The sequence below is a fragment of the Ostrea edulis genome, chromosome 3, assembly GCF_947568905.1.
Source record: "Ostrea edulis chromosome 3, xbOstEdul1.1, whole genome shotgun sequence".
NCBI lineage: Eukaryota > Metazoa > Mollusca > Bivalvia > Ostreida > Ostreidae > Ostrea > Ostrea edulis.
This window is the reverse complement of record NC_079166.1, coordinates 49,503,676-49,526,224: the sequence shown is the minus strand read 5'-3', so window position 1 is coordinate 49,526,224 and position 22,549 is coordinate 49,503,676. Positions and strand designations below refer to the sequence as shown.

General features: G+C 34.6%; 1 protein-coding gene across 2 annotated transcripts in view; it reads right to left on the bottom strand.

The window, feature by feature from the left end:
• Nucleotides 1–19,296, bottom strand: part of LOC125676014 (organic cation transporter protein-like) — a 66,609-nt gene extending 47,313 nt beyond the window's left edge. Inside the window, exon 1 of one of the 2 annotated variants that reach the window (XM_048913901.2) lies at nucleotides 19,269–19,296. The gene's annotated coding sequence lies outside the window, so the exon portion shown is untranslated. The remainder of the gene's footprint in view (nucleotides 1–19,268) is intronic. The other variant, XM_048913902.1, reaches the window with a different exon arrangement.
• Between the last annotated feature and the right edge of the window lie 3,253 nt (nucleotides 19,297–22,549).

Here is a 22,549-nt window from a genome sequence, read left to right as displayed (position 1 = left end):
ATGTACTACATGTAATTAAAGACTAAAATAAAATGATTTTTTGCTATAGATTTAAAAGGACATCACTTTTTAATTGGGGGAGGTTTGGGGAACATATGTAACGGTCCCCGTTACAATTAGAACTAGTTATTATTATTATTATTATTATTATTATTATTATTATTCTTTTTCTCCGGTACTTTTTTGTCCGGTAGTGTTCTCAGAAACTACAAAAGGGATCGATATGAAACTTTCCAGGATGATAGTATAGCGTTTGTAGATGTGCATAGTGATAGTCATTTTGTTTGCACGTGCATGCACGCGCGCGCACGTGCATTGCAATTTTGGTACAAAAAATGGAAAATCAGAATATTGAAGGAAGCGATATAAAACCTAAATAGGATGATAGTATATCATTTGTACATATGAAAAATAATAGTTATTTTGCCAGCACGCGCACGCATGCGCGTGCACGCGCATTACAAAATTTGTACGCTAACTTTGGAATCAGTCCAACTTTTTTGTTGTTCATTGAAATGGCTTGAAATTCATATCATAGGTAGATATTGAGACCCTTAACTGATTTACATGGTCAAAATTACCAATTTGCACGCGCATGCACGTGCGCTTCATTTTGATTGGATAATGCTAAAACGTTTGTAACTATCTTATTTATGAAGCGAATGAGATGATATTCACAGCATATGTAGACAATATGTGTATCTATATGTTGGTGTAACAAAAAATGCCAACGCACACGCGCATGCGCGTGCAACGTTTTTTAAATGTTCAATTTTTAAAGGACGATAACGTTTTTGTTTTTCATCAAATTCTATTCATATTAGGGGTTTAGATGTATCTTGGTACTCCTCACAAATTGCTGTGGTTAGAATTACTGCTCATCACGTGCATGCACGTGTGCTGATTTCTGATTGGACGATTTTAAAATCGCTATAACTTCCTTATATTTGGTGGAAATGTTATGAAATTCATACTGTGGGTATATGATACAAATGCCTATTGAACGACATCAACAGAAATTCGGAATCATACATGCGTGCGCGTGTATGCACGTGCAACGCTTTCTTTCATTTCTTGGTACTGAAATGACCATATTGAACGTACTACATGTAATTAAAGGCTAAAATAAAATGATTTTTTTCCTATAGATTCACATGGACATCACTTTTTAATTGGGGGAGGTTTGGGGAACATCTGTAACGGTCCCCGTTACAATTAGAGCTTGTTATTATGTTCCCCAAACAAAGTTTGGGAACATATTGTTTTTACTCTGTTTCTTATTATTATTATTATTATTATTCTTTTTCTCCGGTACTTTTTTGTCCGGTAGTGTTCTCAGAAACTACAAAAGGGATCGATATGAAACTTTCCAGGATGATAGTATAGCGTTTGTAGATGTGCATAGTGATAGTCATTTTGTTTGCACGTGCATGCACGCGCGCTCACGTGCATTGCAATTTTGGTACAAAAATGGAAAATCAGAATATTGAAGGAAGCGATATAAAACCTAAATAGGATGATAGTATATCATTTGTACATATGAAATATAATAGTTATTTTGTCAGCACGCGCACGCATGCGCGTGCACACGCATTACAAAATTTGTGCGCTAACTTTCGAATCAGTCTAACTTTTTTGTTGTTCATTGAAATGGCTTGAAATTTATATCGTAGGTAGATATTGAGACCCTTAACTGATTTGCATGGTCAAAATTAACAATTTGCACGCGCATGCACGTGCGCTTCATTTTGATTGGATAGTACTCAAACGTTTGTAACTATCTTATTTATGAAGCGAATGAGATGATATTCAGACAATATGTGTATCGACATATTGGTGTAACAAAAAAATACCAACGCACACGCGCATGCGCGTGCAACGTTTTTTAAATGTTCAATTTTTAAAGGACGACAACGTTTTTGTTTTTCATCAAATTCTATTGATATTAGGGGTTTTGATGTGTCTTGGTACTCCTTACAAATTGCTGTGGTTAGAATTACTGCTCATCACGTGCATGCACGTGTGCTGATTTCTGATTGGACGATTTTAAACTCGCTATAACTTCCTTATATTTAGTGGAAACGTTATGAAATTCATACTGTGGGTATATGTTACAAATGCCTGTTGAAAGACATCAACAAAAATTCGGAATCATACACGCGTACGCGTATATGCACGTGCAACACTTTCTTTCATTTCTTAGTACTGAAATGACCATATTGAACGTACTACATGTAATTAAAGGCTAAAATAAAATGATTTTTTCCTATAGATTCACAAGGACATCACTTTTTAACTGGGGGAGGTTTGGGGAACATCTGTAACGGTCCCCGTTACAATTAGAACTAGTTATTATTATGTTCCCCAAACAAAGTTTGGGAACATATTGTTTACTCTGTTTCTTCTTCTTATTATTATTATTATTATGTTCCCCAAACAAAGTTTGGGAACATATTGTTTTTACTCTATTTCTTATTATGTTCCCCAAACAAAGTTTGGGAACATATTGTTTTTACTCTGTTTCTTATTATTATTATTATTATTATTATTCTTTCTTTATTCTTGTCACACTTTTTTGTCCACGAGTGTTCTCAGAAACTACCCAAGGGACGAAGACGAAACCTTTTTAGGATGATAGAATACTCTTTGTAGATGTGCGGAACGAACGTCATTTTGTCTGAAAATGCATGCATGTGCATGCACGTGCATTGGATTTTTTGTTTACAAACTTTGGAATGCGTCTAACTTTTTTATTTTTCAATGAAATCGTTTGATATTTATATTGCAGCTATAACTTGAGACCCTTAACCGTTTGGCATCGTCAAAATTTCAATTCTGCACGCGCATGCACGTGTGCTTTAATTTGATTGGATAATACAAAACCATTTATAACTTTCATGTAAATTAAGACAATTTGATGATATTTACAGGATAGGTAAAGATTTTAAATATCTACAAATCTATGTTAAAAAAATTGAAAACGCGCATGCGCACGCACGCGCATTGACATTTGAACGTTCAATTCTTTCAATGACCATAACTTTTTTGTTTTTTGTCAAAATCTTTTCAAACTTGTCTTGTATATGTATCTTGATATTCTAAACAAAGGTAAACATTCATAAGAACTATCCGGCACGTGCATGCACGTGTGCTAAATTCTGATTGGATGATTTTCAAATCGCCATAATTTTCTTATAAATGATGGAAACAATATGAAATTCATACTGTAAGTATATCTATCAAATGTCTATTGAATGACATCAACATTGATGCTGAGTCATACTCACGTGCCCGTGTATGCACGTGCATATCTTTTCTTTCATTTTTCGGATACTAAAATGGTCATAACTATTGAATTAAAAACTGAAATGAATTCAAATTTACCCTGAGGATCCATGATATGAATGTCTATGAAATGGTGTCAACAAATTTTCCATTATCAAAATCGCGTGCGCGTGAATGCGCGTGCATTGTAATTTTTGACACATAAATTTAATTATTGGTCTATAACACTTTGAGATTGCAATGAATAGGTTTGAAAATTAGGTTGCAGGTATGTTTTGGGCTTCTCAATTTATTAATAGTCTCAAAATCACTTTCCTGCACGCGCATGCACGTGCGCTTAATTCTGATTGGACGATTTTGAAATCCCAATAACTTTCTTATGAGTGAAGCAATCAATACCAAATTCATATAGTAAGTATATTGTTCAAATGTCTATTGAATAGCATCAACAATATTGCTGTGTCGTACTCACGCGCACGTGTATGCACGTGCATTGATTTCGGTCTTTGTAGTTTTGAGTTGCCGTTAATTTCTCGTTTTTCATTGAACAGTTGTGAAACTTCTCTTGTACTCATATAGTAAGACTTCTAATGTATCGATATGGTCGAATTATTTATATGCATGTACGTGCACGTGCACAAAACTCTCAGATCTTTATAACTGATTTGAACTAGTATGAAATGGACTGAACGTTATAAGATAGTTATATATTCACATGCTACACAGTTTGCAATGGTCAAAAGCACTTGTACTGAAATAAATGTCACCACTTACTAAATGGGGGAATGTTTGGGGAACATCTGTAACGGTCCCCGTTACAATAAGTACTAGTTATTATGTTCCCCAAACAAAGTTTGGGAACATATTGTTTTTACTCTGTTTCTTATTATTATTATTATTATTATTATTATTATTATTCTTTTTCTCCGGTACTTTTTTGTCCGGTAGTGTTCTCAGAAACTACAAAAGGGATCGATATGAAACTTTCCAGGATGATAGTATAGCGTTTGTAGATGTGCATGGTGATAGTCATTTTGTCTGCACATGCATGCACGCGCGCGCACGTGCACTGCAATTTTGGTACAAAAATTGGAAAATCAGAATATTAAGGGGATCGATATGAAACCTAAATAGGATGGTAGTATGTCATTTGTAGATATGAAAAATGATAGTAATTTTGTCTGCACGCGCACGCATGCGCGTGCACATGCATTACAAAATTTGTACACTAACTTTGGAATCAGTCTAACTTTTTTGTTGTTCATTGAAATGGCTTGATATTCATATCATAGGTAGATATTGAGACCCTTAACTGATTTGCATGGTCAAAATTACCAATTTGCACGCGCATGCACGTGCGCTTCATTTTGATTGGATAGTACTAAAACGTTTGTAACTATCTTATTTATGAAGGAAATGAGTTGATATTCACAGCATACGTAGACAATATGTGTATCTATATGTTGGTGTAACAAAAAATGCCAACGCACACGCGCATGCGCGTGCAACGTTTTTTAAATGTTCAATTTTTAAAGGACGATAACGTTTTTGTTTTTCATCAAATTCTATTCATATTAGGGGTTTAGATGTATCTTGGTACTCCTTACAAATTGCTGTGGTTAGAATTACTGCTCATCACGTGCATGCACGTGTGCTGATTTCTGATTGGACGATTTTAAAATCGCTATAACTTCCTTATATTTGGTGGAAATGTTATGAAATTCATACTGTGGGTATATGATACAAATGCCTATTGAACGACATCAACAGAAATTCGGAATCATACATGCGTGCGCGTGTATGCACGTGCAACGCTTTCTTTCATTTCTTGGTACTGAAATGACCATATTGAACGTACTACATGTAATTAAAGGCTAAAATAAAATGATTTTTTTCCTATAGATTCACATGGACATCACTTTTTAATTGGGGGAGGTTTGGGGAACATCTGTAACGGTCCCCGTTACAATTAGAGCTTGTTATTATGTTCCCCAAACAAAGTTTGGGAACATATTGTTTTTACTCTGTTTCTTATTATTATTATTATTATTATTCTTTTTCTCCGGTACTTTTTTGTCCGGTAGTGTTCTCAGAAACTACAAAAGGGATCGATATGAAACTTTCCAGGATGATAGTATAGCGTTTGTAGATGTGCATAGTGATAGTCATTTTGTTTGCACGTGCATGCACGCGCGCTCACGTGCATTGCAATTTTGGTACAAAAATGGAAAATCAGAATATTGAAGGAAGCGATATAAAACCTAAATAGGATGATAGTATATCATTTGTACATATGAAATATAATAGTTATTTTGTCAGCACGCGCACGCATGCGCGTGCACACGCATTACAAAATTTGTGCGCTAACTTTCGAATCAGTCTAACTTTTTTGTTGTTCATTGAAATGGCTTGAAATTTATATCGTAGGTAGATATTGAGACCCTTAACTGATTTGCATGGTCAAAATTAACAATTTGCACGCGCATGCACGTGCGCTTCATTTTGATTGGATAGTACTCAAACGTTTGTAACTATCTTATTTATGAAGCGAATGAGATGATATTCAGACAATATGTGTATCGACATATTGGTGTAACAAAAAAATACCAACGCACACGCGCATGTGCGTGCAACGTTTTTTAAATGTTCAATTTTTAAAGGACGACAACGTTTTTGTTTTTCATCAAATTCTATTGATATTAGGGGTTTTGATGTGTCTTGGTACTCCTTACAAATTGCTGTGGTTAGAATTACTGCTCATCACGTGCATGCACGTGTGCTGATTTCTGATTGGACGATTTTAAACTCGCTATAACTTCCTTATATTTAGTGGAAACGTTATGAAATTCATACTGTGGGTATATGTTACAAATGCCTGTTGAAAGACATCAACAAAAATTCGGAATCATACACGCGTACGCGTATATGCACGTGCAACACTTTCTTTCATTTCTTAGTACTGAAATGACCATATTGAACGTACTACATGTAATTAAAGGCTAAAATAAAATGATTTTTTCCTATAGATTCACAAGGACATCACTTTTTAACTGGGGGAGGTTTGGGGAACATCTGTAACGGTCCCCGTTACAATTAGAACTAGTTATTATTATGTTCCCCAAACAAAGTTTGGGAACATATTGTTTACTCTGTTTCTTCTTCTTATTATTATTATTATTATGTTCCCCAAACAAAGTTTGGGAACATATTGTTTTTACTCTATTTCTTATTATGTTCCCCAAACAAAGTTTGGGAACATATTGTTTTTACTCTGTTTCTTATTATTATTATTATTATTATTATTCTTTCTTTATTCTTGTCACACTTTTTTGTCCACGAGTGTTCTCAGAAACTACCCAAGGGACGAAGACGAAACCTTTTTAGGATGATAGAATACTCTTTGTAGATGTGCGGAACGAACGTCATTTTGTCTGAAAATGCATGCATGTGCATGCACGTGCATTGGATTTTTTGTTTACAAACTTTGGAATGCGTCTAACTTTTTTATTTTTCAATGAAATCGTTTGATATTTATATTGCAGCTATAACTTGAGACCCTTAACCGTTTGGCATCGTCAAAATTTCAATTCTGCACGCGCATGCACGTGTGCTTTAATTTGATTGGATAATACAAAACCATTTATAACTTTCATGTAAATTAAGACAATTTGATGATATTTACAGGATAGGTAAAGATTTTAAATATCTACAAATCTATGTTAAAAAAATTGAAAACGCGCATGCGCACGCACGCGCATTGACATTTGAACGTTCAATTCTTTCAATGACCATAACTTTTTTGTTTTTTGTCAAAATCTTTTCAAACTTGTCTTGTATATGTATCTTGATATTCTAAACAAAGGTAAACATTCATAAGAACTATCCGGCACGTGCATGCACGTGTGCTAAATTCTGATTGGATGATTTTCAAATCGCCATAATTTTCTTATAAATGATGGAAACAATATGAAATTCATACTGTAAGTATATCTATCAAATGTCTATTGAATGACATCAACATTGATGCTGAGTCATACTCACGTGCCCGTGTATGCACGTGCATATCTTTTCTTTCATTTTTCGGATACTAAAATGGTCATAACTATTGAATTAAAAACTGAAATGAATTCAAATTTACCCTGAGGATCCATGATATGAATGTCTATGAAATGGTGTCAACAAATTTTCCATTATCAAAATCGCGTGCGCGTGAATGCGCGTGCATTGTAATTTTTGACACATAAATTTAATTATTGGTCTATAACACTTTGAGATTGCAATGAATAGGTTTGAAAATTAGGTTGCAGGTATGTTTTGGGCTTCTCAATTTATTAATAGTCTCAAAATCACTTTCCTGCACGCGCATGCACGTGCGCTTAATTCTGATTGGACGATTTTGAAATCCCAATAACTTTCTTATGAGTGAAGCAATCAATACCAAATTCATATAGTAAGTATATTGTTCAAATGTCTATTGAATAGCATCAACAATATTGCTGTGTCGTACTCACGCGCACGTGTATGCACGTGCATTGATTTCGGTCTTTGTAGTTTTGAGTTGCCGTTAATTTCTCGTTTTTCATTGAACAGTTGTGAAACTTCTCTTGTACTCATATAGTAAGACTTCTAATGTATCGATATGGTCGAATTATTTATATGCATGTACGTGCACGTGCACAAAACTCTCAGATCTTTATAACTGATTTGAACTAGTATGAAATGGACTGAACGTTATAAGATAGTTATATATTCACATGCTACACAGTTTGCAATGGTCAAAAGCACTTGTACTGAAATAAATGTCACCACTTACTAAATGGGGGAATGTTTGGGGAACATCTGTAACGGTCCCCGTTACAATAAGTACTAGTTATTATGTTCCCCAAACAAAGTTTGGGAACATATTGTTTTTACTCTGTTTCTTATTATTATTATTATTATTATTATTATTATTATTCTTTTTCTCCGGTACTTTTTTGTCCGGTAGTGTTCTCAGAAACTACAAAAGGGATCGATATGAAACTTTCCAGGATGATAGTATAGCGTTTGTAGATGTGCATGGTGATAGTCATTTTGTCTGCACATGCATGCACGCGCGCGCACGTGCACTGCAATTTTGGTACAAAAATTGGAAAATCAGAATATTAAGGGGATCGATATGAAACCTAAATAGGATGGTAGTATGTCATTTGTAGATATGAAAAATGATAGTAATTTTGTCTGCACGCGCACGCATGCGCGTGCACATGCATTACAAAATTTGTACACTAACTTTGGAATCAGTCTAACTTTTTTGTTGTTCATTGAAATGGCTTGATATTCATATCATAGGTAGATATTGAGACCCTTAACTGATTTGCATGGTCAAAATTACCAATTTGCACGCGCATGCACGTGCGCTTCATTTTGATTGGATAGTACTAAAACGTTTGTAACTATCTTATTTATGAAGGAAATGAGTTGATATTCACAGCATACGTAGACAATATGTGTATCTATATATTGGTGTAACAAAAAATGCCAACACACACGCGCATGCGCGTGCGACGTTTTTCAAATGTTCGATTTTTAAAGGACGATAACGTTTTTGTTTTTCATGAAATTCTATTGATATTAAGGTTTTAGATGTGTCTTGGTACTCCTTACAAATTGCTGTGGTTAGAATTACTGCTCAGCACGTGCATGCACGTGTGCTGAATTCTGATTGGAAGATTTTAAAATCGCTATAACTTCCTTATATTTGGTGGAAATGTTATGAAATTCATACTGTGGGTATATGATACAAATGCCTATTGAACGACATCAACAGAAATTCGGAATCATACACGCGTGCGCGTGTATGCACGTGCAACGCTTTCTTTCATTTCTTGGTACTGAAATGACCATATTAAACGTACTACACGTAATTAAAGGCTAAAATAAAATGATTTTTTGCTATAGATTCACAAGGACATCACATTTTATTTGGGGAAGGTTTGGGGAACATATGTAACGGTCCCCGTTACAATTAGAACTAGTTATTATTATTATTATTATTCTTTTTCTCCGGTACTTTTTTGTCCGGTAGTGTTCTCAGAAACTACAAAAGGGATCGATATGAAACTTTCCAGGATGATAGTATAGCGTTTGTAGATGTGCATAGTGATAGTCATTTTGTTTGCACGTGCATGCATGCGCGCGCACGTGCATTGCAATTTTGGTACAAAAAATGGAAAATCAGAATATTGAAGGAAGCGATATAAAACCTAAATAGGATGATAGTATATCATTTGTTCATATGAAATATAATAGTTATTTTGCCAGCACGCGCACGCATGCGCGTGCACGCGCATTACAAAATTTGTACACTAACTTTGGAATCAGTCTAACTTTTTTGTTGTTCATTGAAATGGCTTGAAATTCATATCATAGGTAGATATTGAGACCCTTAAGTGATTTGCATGGTCAAAATTACCAATTTGCACGCGCATGCACGTGCGCTTCATTTTGATTGGATAATGCTAAAACGTTTGTAACTATCTTATTTATGAAGCGAATGAGATGATATTCACAGCATATGTAGACAATATGTGTATCTATATATTGGTGTAGCAAAAAAATGCCAATGCACACGCGGAAGCGCGTGCAACGTTTTTTAAATGTTCAATTTTTAAAGGACGATAACGTTTTTGTTTTTCGTCAAATTCTATTGATATTAATGGTTTAGATGTGTCTTGGTACTCCTTACAAATTGCTGTGGTTAGAATTACTGCTCAGCACGTGCATGCACGTGTGCTGATTTCTGATTGGACGATTTTAAAATCGCTATAACTTCCTTATATTTGGTGGAAACGTTATGAAATTCACACTGTGGGTATATGATACACATGCCTGTTGAACGACATCAACAAAAATTCCGATTCATACACGAGTGCGCGTGTATGCGCGTGCAACGCTTTCTTTCATTTTTTGGTACTGAAATGACCATATTGAACTTACTACATGTAATTAAAGGCTAAAATAAAATGATTTTTTGCTATAGATTCACAAATACATCACTTTTTAATTGGGGGAGGTTTGGGGAACATCTGTAACGGTCCCCGTTACAATTAGAACTAGTTATTATTCTTTTTCTCCGGTACTTTTTTGTCCGGTAGTGTTCTCAGAAACTACAAAAGGGATCGATATGAAACTTTCCAGGATGATAGTATAGCGTTTGTAGATGTGCATAGTGATAGTCATTTTGTTTGCACGTGCATGCACGCGCGCGCACGTACATTGCAATTTTGGTACAAAAAATGGAAAATCAGAATATTGAAGGAAGCGATATAAAACCTAAATAGGATGATAGTATATCATTTGTACATATGAAAAATAATAGTTATTTTGCCAGCACGCGCACGCATGCGCGTGCACGCGCATTACAAAATTTGTACGCTAACTTTGGAATCAGTCTAACTTTTTTGTTGTTCATTGAAATGGCTTGAAATTCATATCATAGGTAGATATTGAGACCCTTAACTGATTTACATGGTCAAAATTACCAATTTGCACGCGCATGCACGTTCGCTTCAATTTGATTGGATAATGCTAAAACGTTTGTAACTATCTTATTTATGAAGCGAATGAGATGATATTCACAGCATATGTAGACAATATGTGTATCTATATGTTGGTGTAACAAAAAATGCCAACGCACACGCGCATGCGCGTGCAACGTTTTTTAAATGTTCAATTTTTAAAGGACGATAACGTTTTTGTTTTTCATCAAATTCTATTCATATTAGGGGTTTAGATGTATCTTGGTACTCCTTACAAATTGCTGTGGATAGAATTACTGCTCAGCACGTGCATGCACGTGTGCTGATTTCTGATTGGACGATTTTAAAATCGCTATAACTTCCTTATATTTGGTGGAAACGTTATGAAATTCATACTGTGGGTATATGATACAAATGCCTGTTGAACGACATCAACAAAAATTCGGAATCATACACGCGTGCGCGTGTATGCACGTGCAACGCTTTCTTTCATTTCTTGGTACTGAAATGACCATATTAAACGTTCTACACGTAATTAAAGGCTAAAATAAAATGATTTTTTGCTATAGATTCACAAGGACATCACTTTTGAATTGGGGGAGGTTTGGGGAACATATGTAACGGTCCCCGTTACAATTAGAACTAGTTATTATTATGTTCCCCAAACAAAGTTTGGGAACATATTGTTTTTACTCTGTTTCTTATTATTATTATTATTATTATTATTATTCTTTTTCTCCGGTACTTTTTTGTCCGGTAGTGTTCTCAGAAACTACAAAAGGGATCGATATGAAACTTTCCAGGATGATAGTATAGCGTTTGTAGATGTACATAGTGATAGTCATTTTGTTTGCACGTGCATGCACGCGCGCGCACGTGCATTGCAATTTTGGTACAAAAAATGGAAAATCAGAATATTGATGGAAGCGATATAAAACCTAAATAGGATGATAGTATATCATTTGTACATATGAAAAATAATAGTTATTTTGCCAGCACGCGCACGCATGCGCGTGCACGCGCATTACAAAATTTGTACGCTAACTTTGGAATCAGTCTAACTTTTTTGTTGTTCATTGAAATGGCTTGAAATTCATATCATAGGTAGATATTGAGACCCTTAACTGATTTACATGGTCAAAATTACCAATTTGCACGCGCATGCACGTGCGCTTCATTTTGATTGGATAATGCTAAAACGTTTGTAACTATCTTATTTATGAAGCGAATGAGATGATATTCACAGCATATGTAGACAATATGTGTATCTATATGTTGGTGTAACAAAAAATGCCAACGCACACGCGCATGCGCGTGCAACGTTTTTTTAAATGTTCAATTTTTAAAGGACGATAACGTTTTTGTTTTTCATCAAATTCTATTCATATTAGGGGTTTAGATGTATCTTGGTACTCCTTACAAATTGCTGTGGTTAGAATTACTGCTCAGCACGTGCATGCACGTGTGCTGATTTCTGATTGGACGATTTTAAAATCGCTATAACTTCCTTATATTTGGTGGAAACGTTATGAAATTCATACTGTGGGTATATGATACAAATGCCTGTTGAACGACATCAACAAAAATTCGGAATCATACACGCGTGCGCGTGTATGCACGTGCAACGTTTTCTTTCATTTCTTGGTACTGAAATGACCATATTGAACGTACTACATGTAATTAAAGGCTAAAATAAAATGATTTTTTCCTATAGATTCACAAGGACATCACTTTTTAATTGGGGGAGGTTTGGGGAACATCTGTAACGGTCCCCGTTACAATTAGAACTAGTTGCTATATAGTGTAGCCAATACTTCTAAGCTCGATACCGGGAATTTAAGGGATTGTATATTAATTAAATGATAAATAGTGATTTTTTTTGCATCTTGAAATAAGGTTTAGCAAGAGTACGTATTTTTGACAAGTCTCGGTTAGCTTCACATACAATTCACCCAAGCTTAAAGCTTTCTATTTCGATAATATTAATTATCATCATAGATTCTGATTTGATTTTAATTTCAGGGGATATAACGATGTTCATTTCACAACTTTCAAAGAAGGTTTTTATGATTTTTGAAAAAATCTATGTGTTGACTATATTAATATCTTAAGTGCAGATAGATCACAATATGGGATATCATGAGACTTCTTCCATTAGATTTAAAGTTGGTAAATTAGACTATTCTATTTATTTTACAGTTTATTTATTGTAAAGGTTTAATCATGTTGATTATAATATCTATATAGCATATTATATAATGTATGTCTCTGTAATAAGCAAATATCTGAGCGGCTACATGTTGATTTTTAAGTTAAGACACGTCAAATTCAATGTTATCTGACAATTGATAAGCATACAGATCCCCCTCTTTTCTATTCGATTTTACAACTCGTTATATGCGAAAAAGAAAGGAAAATATACCTTATAAATTTGACTTTTTTACTCAGGAGTGAACATTCTTAATTGTATCAAATATTGTGGGACTTTCGAAATAAGTTGGATTTCTTTCTTTAGAAAAAAGCACATACACATGCACTAGTTTTTAAGCCGAAAAATAGAGAAAATCGATGACCAAGCGTAATATGTAAATAGCTTACCGGTACTATGAGAAACGTAATCTGTAAATAGCTTACCGGTACTATTAGACACCTCAGTTTAGAGTGTGTCATTAACTTGTAATCTAATCTTGGCCACTACGTGTATCGTTTCAGACCAGTCAATTTTTGTCTTGACTGACCTTATGAAATCAAAGTACAGAATGTCCACATTGGAGTTGAACTTTTTAAAACATTCAAATAATAAAAATAAAATTACCGTACATATCGAAGTAATCCTGTTTCTTAAATTCAATTTTGATTTATTTTCACTATATATTAGTATATATAGTTAACATTGGTTCAATGATTTTATGCATCCATTTATCTATTACATGTTATTGCAATGAATATTTACTACATGTATTTATCATTATTCAGGCATATTATGGAGTATGTCTTTACCTTCAACTCCCCTGATCAGCAATGAAATCGTTCAAATAGTGTCCAGCGTGTGATGCTCGTTTACAAGTATAAAAGGAAAACCTCACGTGAAAGTATCTTTTCCTATCATTTTGTAAAACGAACACATCTGTTCATACAGTGCTCCTAATTTAAAATTAGCTCTCTTTATTTTTAAGGTATTCAATGTATAATGACCATATTTCATATCTAATAAATGGATGGTGGAATATTTGTAATCATGATATCAATTTGAAGGGTTCATCAAATAAAAATAATCCACCATAGGAATTTTCAAAATTTTGTTTACTGCTTGATTTATTTCACCTAGAATGTAACACTGAAGTATATGGGAAAAGCATGTTTTATTACAATATTTTAAAAACAAATCATATTTTCATACTAATCTCTTGGTAGAAAGTTACATACTTTTTCTTTTTATGAAAATATGAAATAAAATGAATCATTGACCACACACATTTTTAGAAAATTAGATTTTTCTTATTTTTACAAAGGGCAGACAACTCTTCCAAAAAGTCTTAAGTGCAAAAAGGTCAGCTTCTAATCATTTACCAGTCATGTGAATTTTATCTGCTTCACTTTGATCATTATTTAACAATAAACTTTTAAGCTGATCTAAATCCTTCAAAATTGTTCATTATCCTTTCATTATACATGGAATACCTTAATTTTAGCTTTTAGAATATAGGATTATATTGTTTGGAGAACCTGTTTTGGACATACGTTATTTCAAACAAAATGAAGATGTGAAGAGGCACACACCAAAGTCCTATGCAATATATTCATGTGCGCAGTGAGTGAGGGAGTTAAACAAAGTTCAATTCCCAACAAACTGAGGAAATAATCGCTTGATTTTACTTCGTACATATAGTGCAATGCATTGGCGTGGATAATGATTAGTGCCCCCCAAACCATGCAAGATGTGATCAGAATTGACGTAACTACATAATCAATGAAAAAGGAGTGGGAAGTAGATGCGCAGATCTAGTGTGGTGGATAAGAGTATGTAACCCCAAATTACTTTTACGTCTTAAAATGCTGAGAAAGGCCACCGCAGCTAGTTTTTGCTGTATCATATACATTATGTATAAACATAAGGCAAATTGAGTATGAAAAATGTCATTTATTCAAATGACGAACTAGATAACAAACTACTAACAAGGGGATCAGACTCACAAACAATCCACTGAAAATGTCACTGAAATGGAGAAAGAAAATAAACAATAACAAAATAATTCAATATGTCTGATCCCCCAAATTTATCTATAAAAGTATACATCAACTACAATAAGAAAACAACCTTACAAAGATGCAGCAAAAAGATGGCACATCAAAAAATTGGCCACCAGATGAGATCAACAGATCACATCCCGTGCCATCCAAGTGATCCGATGTAATTGTCGCTTTCCCCCTACCCGTCTTTTCTCTAGGAAACTGACTAATTAGTACAGCGTACATATAGTTCCCCAGAAAACTGACTAGATATTGGGTCTTCACTCACAGAAAACTGACTAGATATTGGGTCTTCACTCACGGAAACTGACTAGATATTGGGTCTTCACTCACAGAAAACTGACTAGATATTGGGTCTTCACTCACGGAAACTGACTAGATATTGTGTTTTCACTCACAGAAAACTGACTAGATATTGTGTCTTCACTCACGGAAAACTGACTAGATATTGGGTCTTCACTCACGGAAACTGACTAGATATTGTGTCTTCACTCACAGAAAACTGACTAGATATTGTGTCTTCACTCACGGAAACTGACTAGATATTGTGTCTTCACTCACAGAAAACTGACTAGATATTGGGTCTTCACTCACGGAAACTGACTAGATATTGTGTCTTCACTCACGGAAAACTGACTAGATATTGGGTCTTCACTCACAGAAAACTGACTAGATATTGGGTCTTCACTCAAGGAAACTGACTAGATATTGTGTCTTCACTCACAGAAAACTGACTAGATATTGTGTCTTCACTCACAGAAAACTGACTAGATATTGGGTCTTCACTCACGGAAACTGACTAGATATTGGGTCTTCACTCACAGAAAACTGACTAGATAACAGGATTCCCGCATTATACCCAGATTACCCCCAGGGAAAATCTGTTGTGAATTTTCTATATTCTTTCCATTCCGGTCAAGTTTATGGCGAACGATTATTTGCAATATCTAAGAAGACATTGATTATGTCTTTATAAATACATCTTTCTGTTATGAAACCAATGTTCACTATTATTTCACCCCTAATTTTCTCAAAAAAATTGATGACGTCACTTATGTGTCTAATTTGAATTCGACACTGACTAAAGGCTGGTACAGCTTAATATCGTCAAAAATACAAACAATGTTGGGTTTTTTGTCATTTATTGCACAGAAATGAATTACGAAATACAATATACCAAGTACAAATAAGTATATCTACTGCAGCGTGAAAACCATTGGTTTCAAGAAAAAAATGTATATCAAACCTAGCAAAAATAAAAGAGTTCAAGGATTTTTCCAGGTGTACATGTATGGGGAATCAAAAAGATCATGCAGCCATTTCACTAACCGATCGTAAACGTAGACGTGAACGTAGTACGTACGACTGATTCACTAAAAGTTACGACTTGCGATTTATGACCAATATTGATAGTAACTCTACCAGTGGTCTAGGGCTGTCACAAATACTCTTACATGCACGTAAATAATTAATGAGCAATATGGCTTGAGATCATTTTGTGGTGGCATTTACCTGACTGAATTTGTTGACACTGCGGAGGAAGAAAACAATCACAATGACCAATCGTAACTACTCGGTGATTTCTGTAACCGCAAACTGTAATTTTAATTCATTCAAGATCAAAACTGCTCATATCTTTGTTTTGGTGCGAAGACTGCAAGTTCAGTTTTATCTTGAATGAGTTTGAGGGGTTTGATACTCATCCGCCTACGTATGTCTGATAAATAATTTGAGAGTCTTTGAGACATCGGTCGCCAGGTCCAACGATGATATAGATCTGGGTGTCATCGGCGTATATATGATACGTCACATCATGACGTCTGCATACTTCCCTTAACGGTTTTGAAAAAAGACAGTAGAGTCTCAGACCTAGGACTGAGCCTTGCGGTACACCACATTCGAGGGGACAAACATCGGACATCGATGAACCGACGGCAACACTTTGATATATATCACTAAGATAGGATTTAATTCATTTCAATGCAGATCCAGTGATACCAAACATGTTGTCCATACGTTGCAATAGGATATTGTGATCAATGACATCGAAAGCCGCAGAGAGGTCGAGCAATAAAAGGATACAAATACAAATAAATCTCAATGTAGATCAACGCCATCAGAGTCTGTTACTATGTGCTCACAAATGTAATATGACATCGCAGATGTACGTTACAATATGAAACATAAATTGTTTGGGCTAAAACAAATACATCTATGTTGTCATACATATCCAAGGTATTCTATCACTATCAATTTCCTCTTATATGTTGCCATATGTATGTAGCAATATTCCATTATCACCTGCATATGGTATTTATATCTCTCAACTAATTCGATACATAAGAGCTTTTTCTGCGTATGGGCAGTTTTTAAATCGAGGCAGGCTACTGACAAACAAATTGATGGTGCATGGGTTTCAACAGTCTCGTTTAAAGTCAGCATTTCGCAAATTCTATGGTGGTTATAACGATCTAGTTTGCCATTACAACCTATCATTGGGTCAAATGCTATCTGACGTGTTTCATACCGATTGTTAGGCCGTTCTTGACACACTGATTTTGACTACGGATAACTTCCTGATCAAGATATAGGGCTCACGGCCGGTGTGACCGGTCGACAGGGGATGCTTACTCCTCCTAGGCACCTGATTCGACCTCTGGTGTGTCCAGGGGTCCGTATTTGCTCAACTCTCTCTTTTGTATTGCTTATATGAGTTGTGAGATTGATCGCTGTTCGTTATCTTCACTTTTCATTAGAGAGAATAATACGTAATGCTACCAAAACTGAATCTGCGGTGAAATTCACATTATAAAGGGATTCGGTTCTAGCCTTTAATCCACATGCACGTTTTCGGCGAATAAATGCATCGATCTAATGCAGTCTTTTCGGAAATCCACGTCCGAGTCTTCTTTCCGGTTACGGAAAAGGACGAGTGTGATCCGATTGTCACAATGACTTGCCACCTTTTGATCTTTTGAATTTATGGCGTTATAACGAATTTTGAATTCCCGCCATCTTTGGGAGAAAGAGTTACTTTTCTTGTGAGAGTTATCTTTCCTTTACGTACAAACTTAATGTATAAATGTAAAAATATCTCGTAATTATTTTTCCAAATTTTCTAACATGATTAAAATAATTTTATCAATAATAAGTCTTAATTTCAAAACAATACACATACAAGACACATATACACAGTATGTTTCAAGTTATCTAAAACCCTTGTCCAGTGTCAGTATTTAGCGCACCGCATGGGTGAGCCATCATTAACTGGGCAAAGATCAACGAGTATTTCACCCTTTGCAGTCAAAATATCACATATTGTCCTCCTTTTTATGGACTTTTCCCATAAAACAGTAAAATAATTGGAGATTTTCTGTTGTGTACATTTCAGATGGTTTCCGTGGTATGTAATAATTTGCTTATTTTCTTAGAAATTCAACAGAAACCTCTTTCGTGGCGAAGCCATAGCTAAACTGAAATATTTTTCGATGTGGTAAAAACAACAAGACAACAGTTCATATTAAGTGATTATCTTGTTTATTTAATACTGGGTACCTTCTGCACAGTTGTACGCCGGAGATCGATAATGACAAACTTTCCATATCACTGATCACGTGCACACATGGCGGTTTATCGAGATAATTAACACTTTGATATAGATTTTTGTAGTAAAAATACCGTGGCAAATGGCGATAACGAATTTGGCGTTTTAACGAGAATTTGAAGTAATAGGAAAAATGTTCTTAGAAAAATGCGGCGTTATAACGAAAATGGCGATGAATTGAGTGGCGATAATTCGAGAATTAACTGTAGAGTTATCCTTCTTTGTGAAATAGATACATATCTTGAAGGAGTGCGAAAGAAATTGTATTCAATATGCAGGTACACTTTCATAAAACCATACGACGTGCTAACCCTGCAGTTGTTGTGTTTTTTTTAAAGTTTCTATTTTTAAATACCGGAGATTTGAAAACCAACGGTCATCCAACTTTAAAATCATAAAAAGCATGCCTATATATATATATATATATATATATATATATATATATATATATAAATGGGTGCAACTTGCTTCCTTAACTTTTCACTCTAAAATACAGTTACGTACCTTAACAATAGCCTAGTGAAATAATGTTTTCATACAACTTTTGAGGTTAAAAGAACAAGAAAAATTAATTTTAATTTACACAATTCAATTCATAATCTTCCTACCTTAGCTGCTGTAACTCTGTATGTTAATGAAGAATCAAGACTGCATTAATGTTTAAATACTATACATTAAGGTGGGTAGAACGATAACGTTGTTATGTATGACAACATTTTGAAAAACAAATGTAATAGTACATGTAGATGTTTATTAAAAATGGATGTTAACAAGAAACTAACGACTCAACTTTATGACAAACGAGATGATTTCAGCTACTCTATCGTCAACTTCCCATATTTGTGTAGCAATATTCTATTATCACCTGCATTTTGTGTTTATGTCTCTCAACTCATTCGTTATGCAAGAGCTTGTTCTGCATATGATCAGTTTTTAAATCAGGGCAGGCTACTGACAAACAAGTTGATGTTACAGGAGTTTCAACACTCTCGTTTAAAGTCAGCATTTTGTAAATTCATGGTCGTTACAACAATCTAATTTACCAATACAACTTGCCATTGGGTCACATGCTGTCTGTTGTGTTTCATACCAATTGCCAGACCGTTCTTTACACATTGATTTTGACTACGGATTACTCCTTACTCCGTTTGCCAGATCAAGATATAGGGCTGATGGTGGGTATGACCGGTGGACAGGGGATGCGTACTCTTCGTATATAGACACCTGATCCCACCTCTGGTTTGTCCAGGGACCCGTATTTGCCCTACTCTTAAATTTGTATTCTTTACAGGAGTTATGATATTGATCACTGTTCGTTATATTCACCTTTACAGGAGTTATGATATTGATCACTGTTCGTTATCTTCACCTTTACAGGAGTTATGAGATTGATCATTGTTCGTTATCTTCACCTTTACAGGAGTTATGATATTGATCACTGTTCGTTATCCTCACCTTTACAGGAGTTATGATATTGATCACTGTTCGTTATCTTCACCTTTACAGGAGTTATGATATTGATCACAGTTCGTTATCTTCACATTTGCAGGAGTTATGATATTGATCACTGTTCGTTATCTTCACCTTTACAGGAGTTATGATATTGATCACTGTTCGTTATCTTCACCTTTACAGGAGTTATGATATTGATCACTGTTCGTTATCTTCACCTTTACAGGAGTTATGATATTGATCACTGTTCGTTATCTTCACTTTTCATATATCTTCTATAATTGTAAGATTATTCAATCATGTTGCAATTTTTGTTAAGTAAGTTTTAACGTTTCCAAATTCATAATATCACAATTTATGTATCTTCCCGAACAGAAATACCACAGTAAACTATGGTTGACAATAGTTTCCATACGGTAAATCATCGTATTTTCAACGACCTTTAATCAAATAAAAAGGTCAAGACAACTATATAAAATACAAAAATAGAGAAGAGGGCAAACCCCAGAGGTGGGATCAGGTGTCTACCAGGAGTAGTTATCCCCTGTTGACTTGTCACATCCGCTGTGAGCCCTCAGCTGAGTAATCCATAATCAAAATCGGTACGTAAAGATTGGGCTAACTAGTATGAAACACATCAGATAGCATTCGACCCAATAACATGTTGTCAATAAATCAAAGTATTAAGGTTTTCACGATAGTTAACGATAATAACTAGTCAATCAAAGTCAATATTCTTAATGCTGCGAACTACAGTTAACAATACTTTTAGCATACATGTGGTATTTTATTAGAGTTGATTATATGTACATGTGGTATTTTATTAGAGTTGATTATATGTACATGTGGTATTTTATTAGAGTTGATTATATGTACATGTGGTATTTTGTTAGAGTTGATTATATGTACATATGGTATTTTATTAGAGTTGATTATATGTACATGTGGTATTTTATTAGAGTTGATTATATGTACATGTGGTATTTTATTAGAGTTGATTATATGTACATGTGGTATTTTATTGGAGTTGATTATATGTACATGTGGTATTTTGTTAGAGTTGATTATATGTACATGTGGTATTTTGTTAGAGTTGATTATACTTTTTATACATAACATTTTCTTTGGCGTGGTATACGTCCTTAATGATAATACAGTATCAATTTATGGAATTTGGGTAGGAATAGACGACAGTTAGGGTGTATGTGCCCATGCATAATTGTATACGTATCCAGTACTTGCTCAGATATTATAAACGCTTTGCCAAGTTGTGACTTTTTGGACATTTTCTCTCGTATTTTTCGGCATGTGTAAATTTGTTTTTCCAATTATAAAGCCTCGCTCAACCATCCCTGATTTCAATGACACATCACATAGCATTACAAAAAAGTACAGTTTCACCATTTTCTGTATATATTGTGTTGCACATAACGATAAGTTGTATTTCATATGTTTATATACATGTACATGAGTACATCATACAAAAGCGTATCTTGATTCAATTTCGTTGTTCCAGAATGTACAAATTGTATGCGTATATATGGCCACAGATTGGATGTGCGAATATAACAGGGGCAAAGTTTGATTTTTCAATTTGAATATAATTGAATCATAAGAGCATAGGATTAATAGGCAAGTTGAATAACACTAATTCCATTCAGATACATTTTTTGGCTTTCATTTTGGAAACTAATTCATTCATTTGATTCTTTATTTTCTCATTATGAGATTAATAGATATGAATGAAAGGCAAAAGATAACAAACAGTGATCAATCTCATATTTCCTATAAGCAATACAAATTGATGAGTTGGGCAAACACGGACCCCCCCCCCCCCCCCCGGAACATACCAGAGGTGGGATCAAGTGCCTAAGAGGAGTAAGCATCCCCTGTAGACCGGTAACACTCGCCGTGAGCTCTATGTCTTGATCAGATAAATGGAGTTATATACCAAGTTCATTCCCCGTGATGACAGTGTGTAAAACATAGAAGCAACTCACTTTGGGTTTCCAGATATTAATTAAAATGAATTGATAAAAACGAAAGTTATTTTAGTGTGAATATGCTACAGGTGCAAATATTCTTATATATGTATATAAAAGACAAGACTGTTGAACACTTTTAGTTCCCAAATTTGCCAAGATTGGGGCCAAAGTCCCCGTAACGTCCTGTGTGGGCCAAAGTCCCCGTAACGTTATGTGTGGGCCAAAGTCCCCGTAACGTTCTGTGTTTAATTGTATTTTAATAATGAAATCTAGTGTGAAAGTAATAGAAGTTTCAAATACGCATGCTGCAATATAATTTCAGAATAAATAGTGTTTCAGTTTTTAGACTTCATCCAATGATGTTTGATAAAGCTGCATCTAGCATCTAGTGTTTCAGTTTTTAGACTTCATCCAATGATGTTTGATAAAGCTGCATCTTTTTCACAGATAGA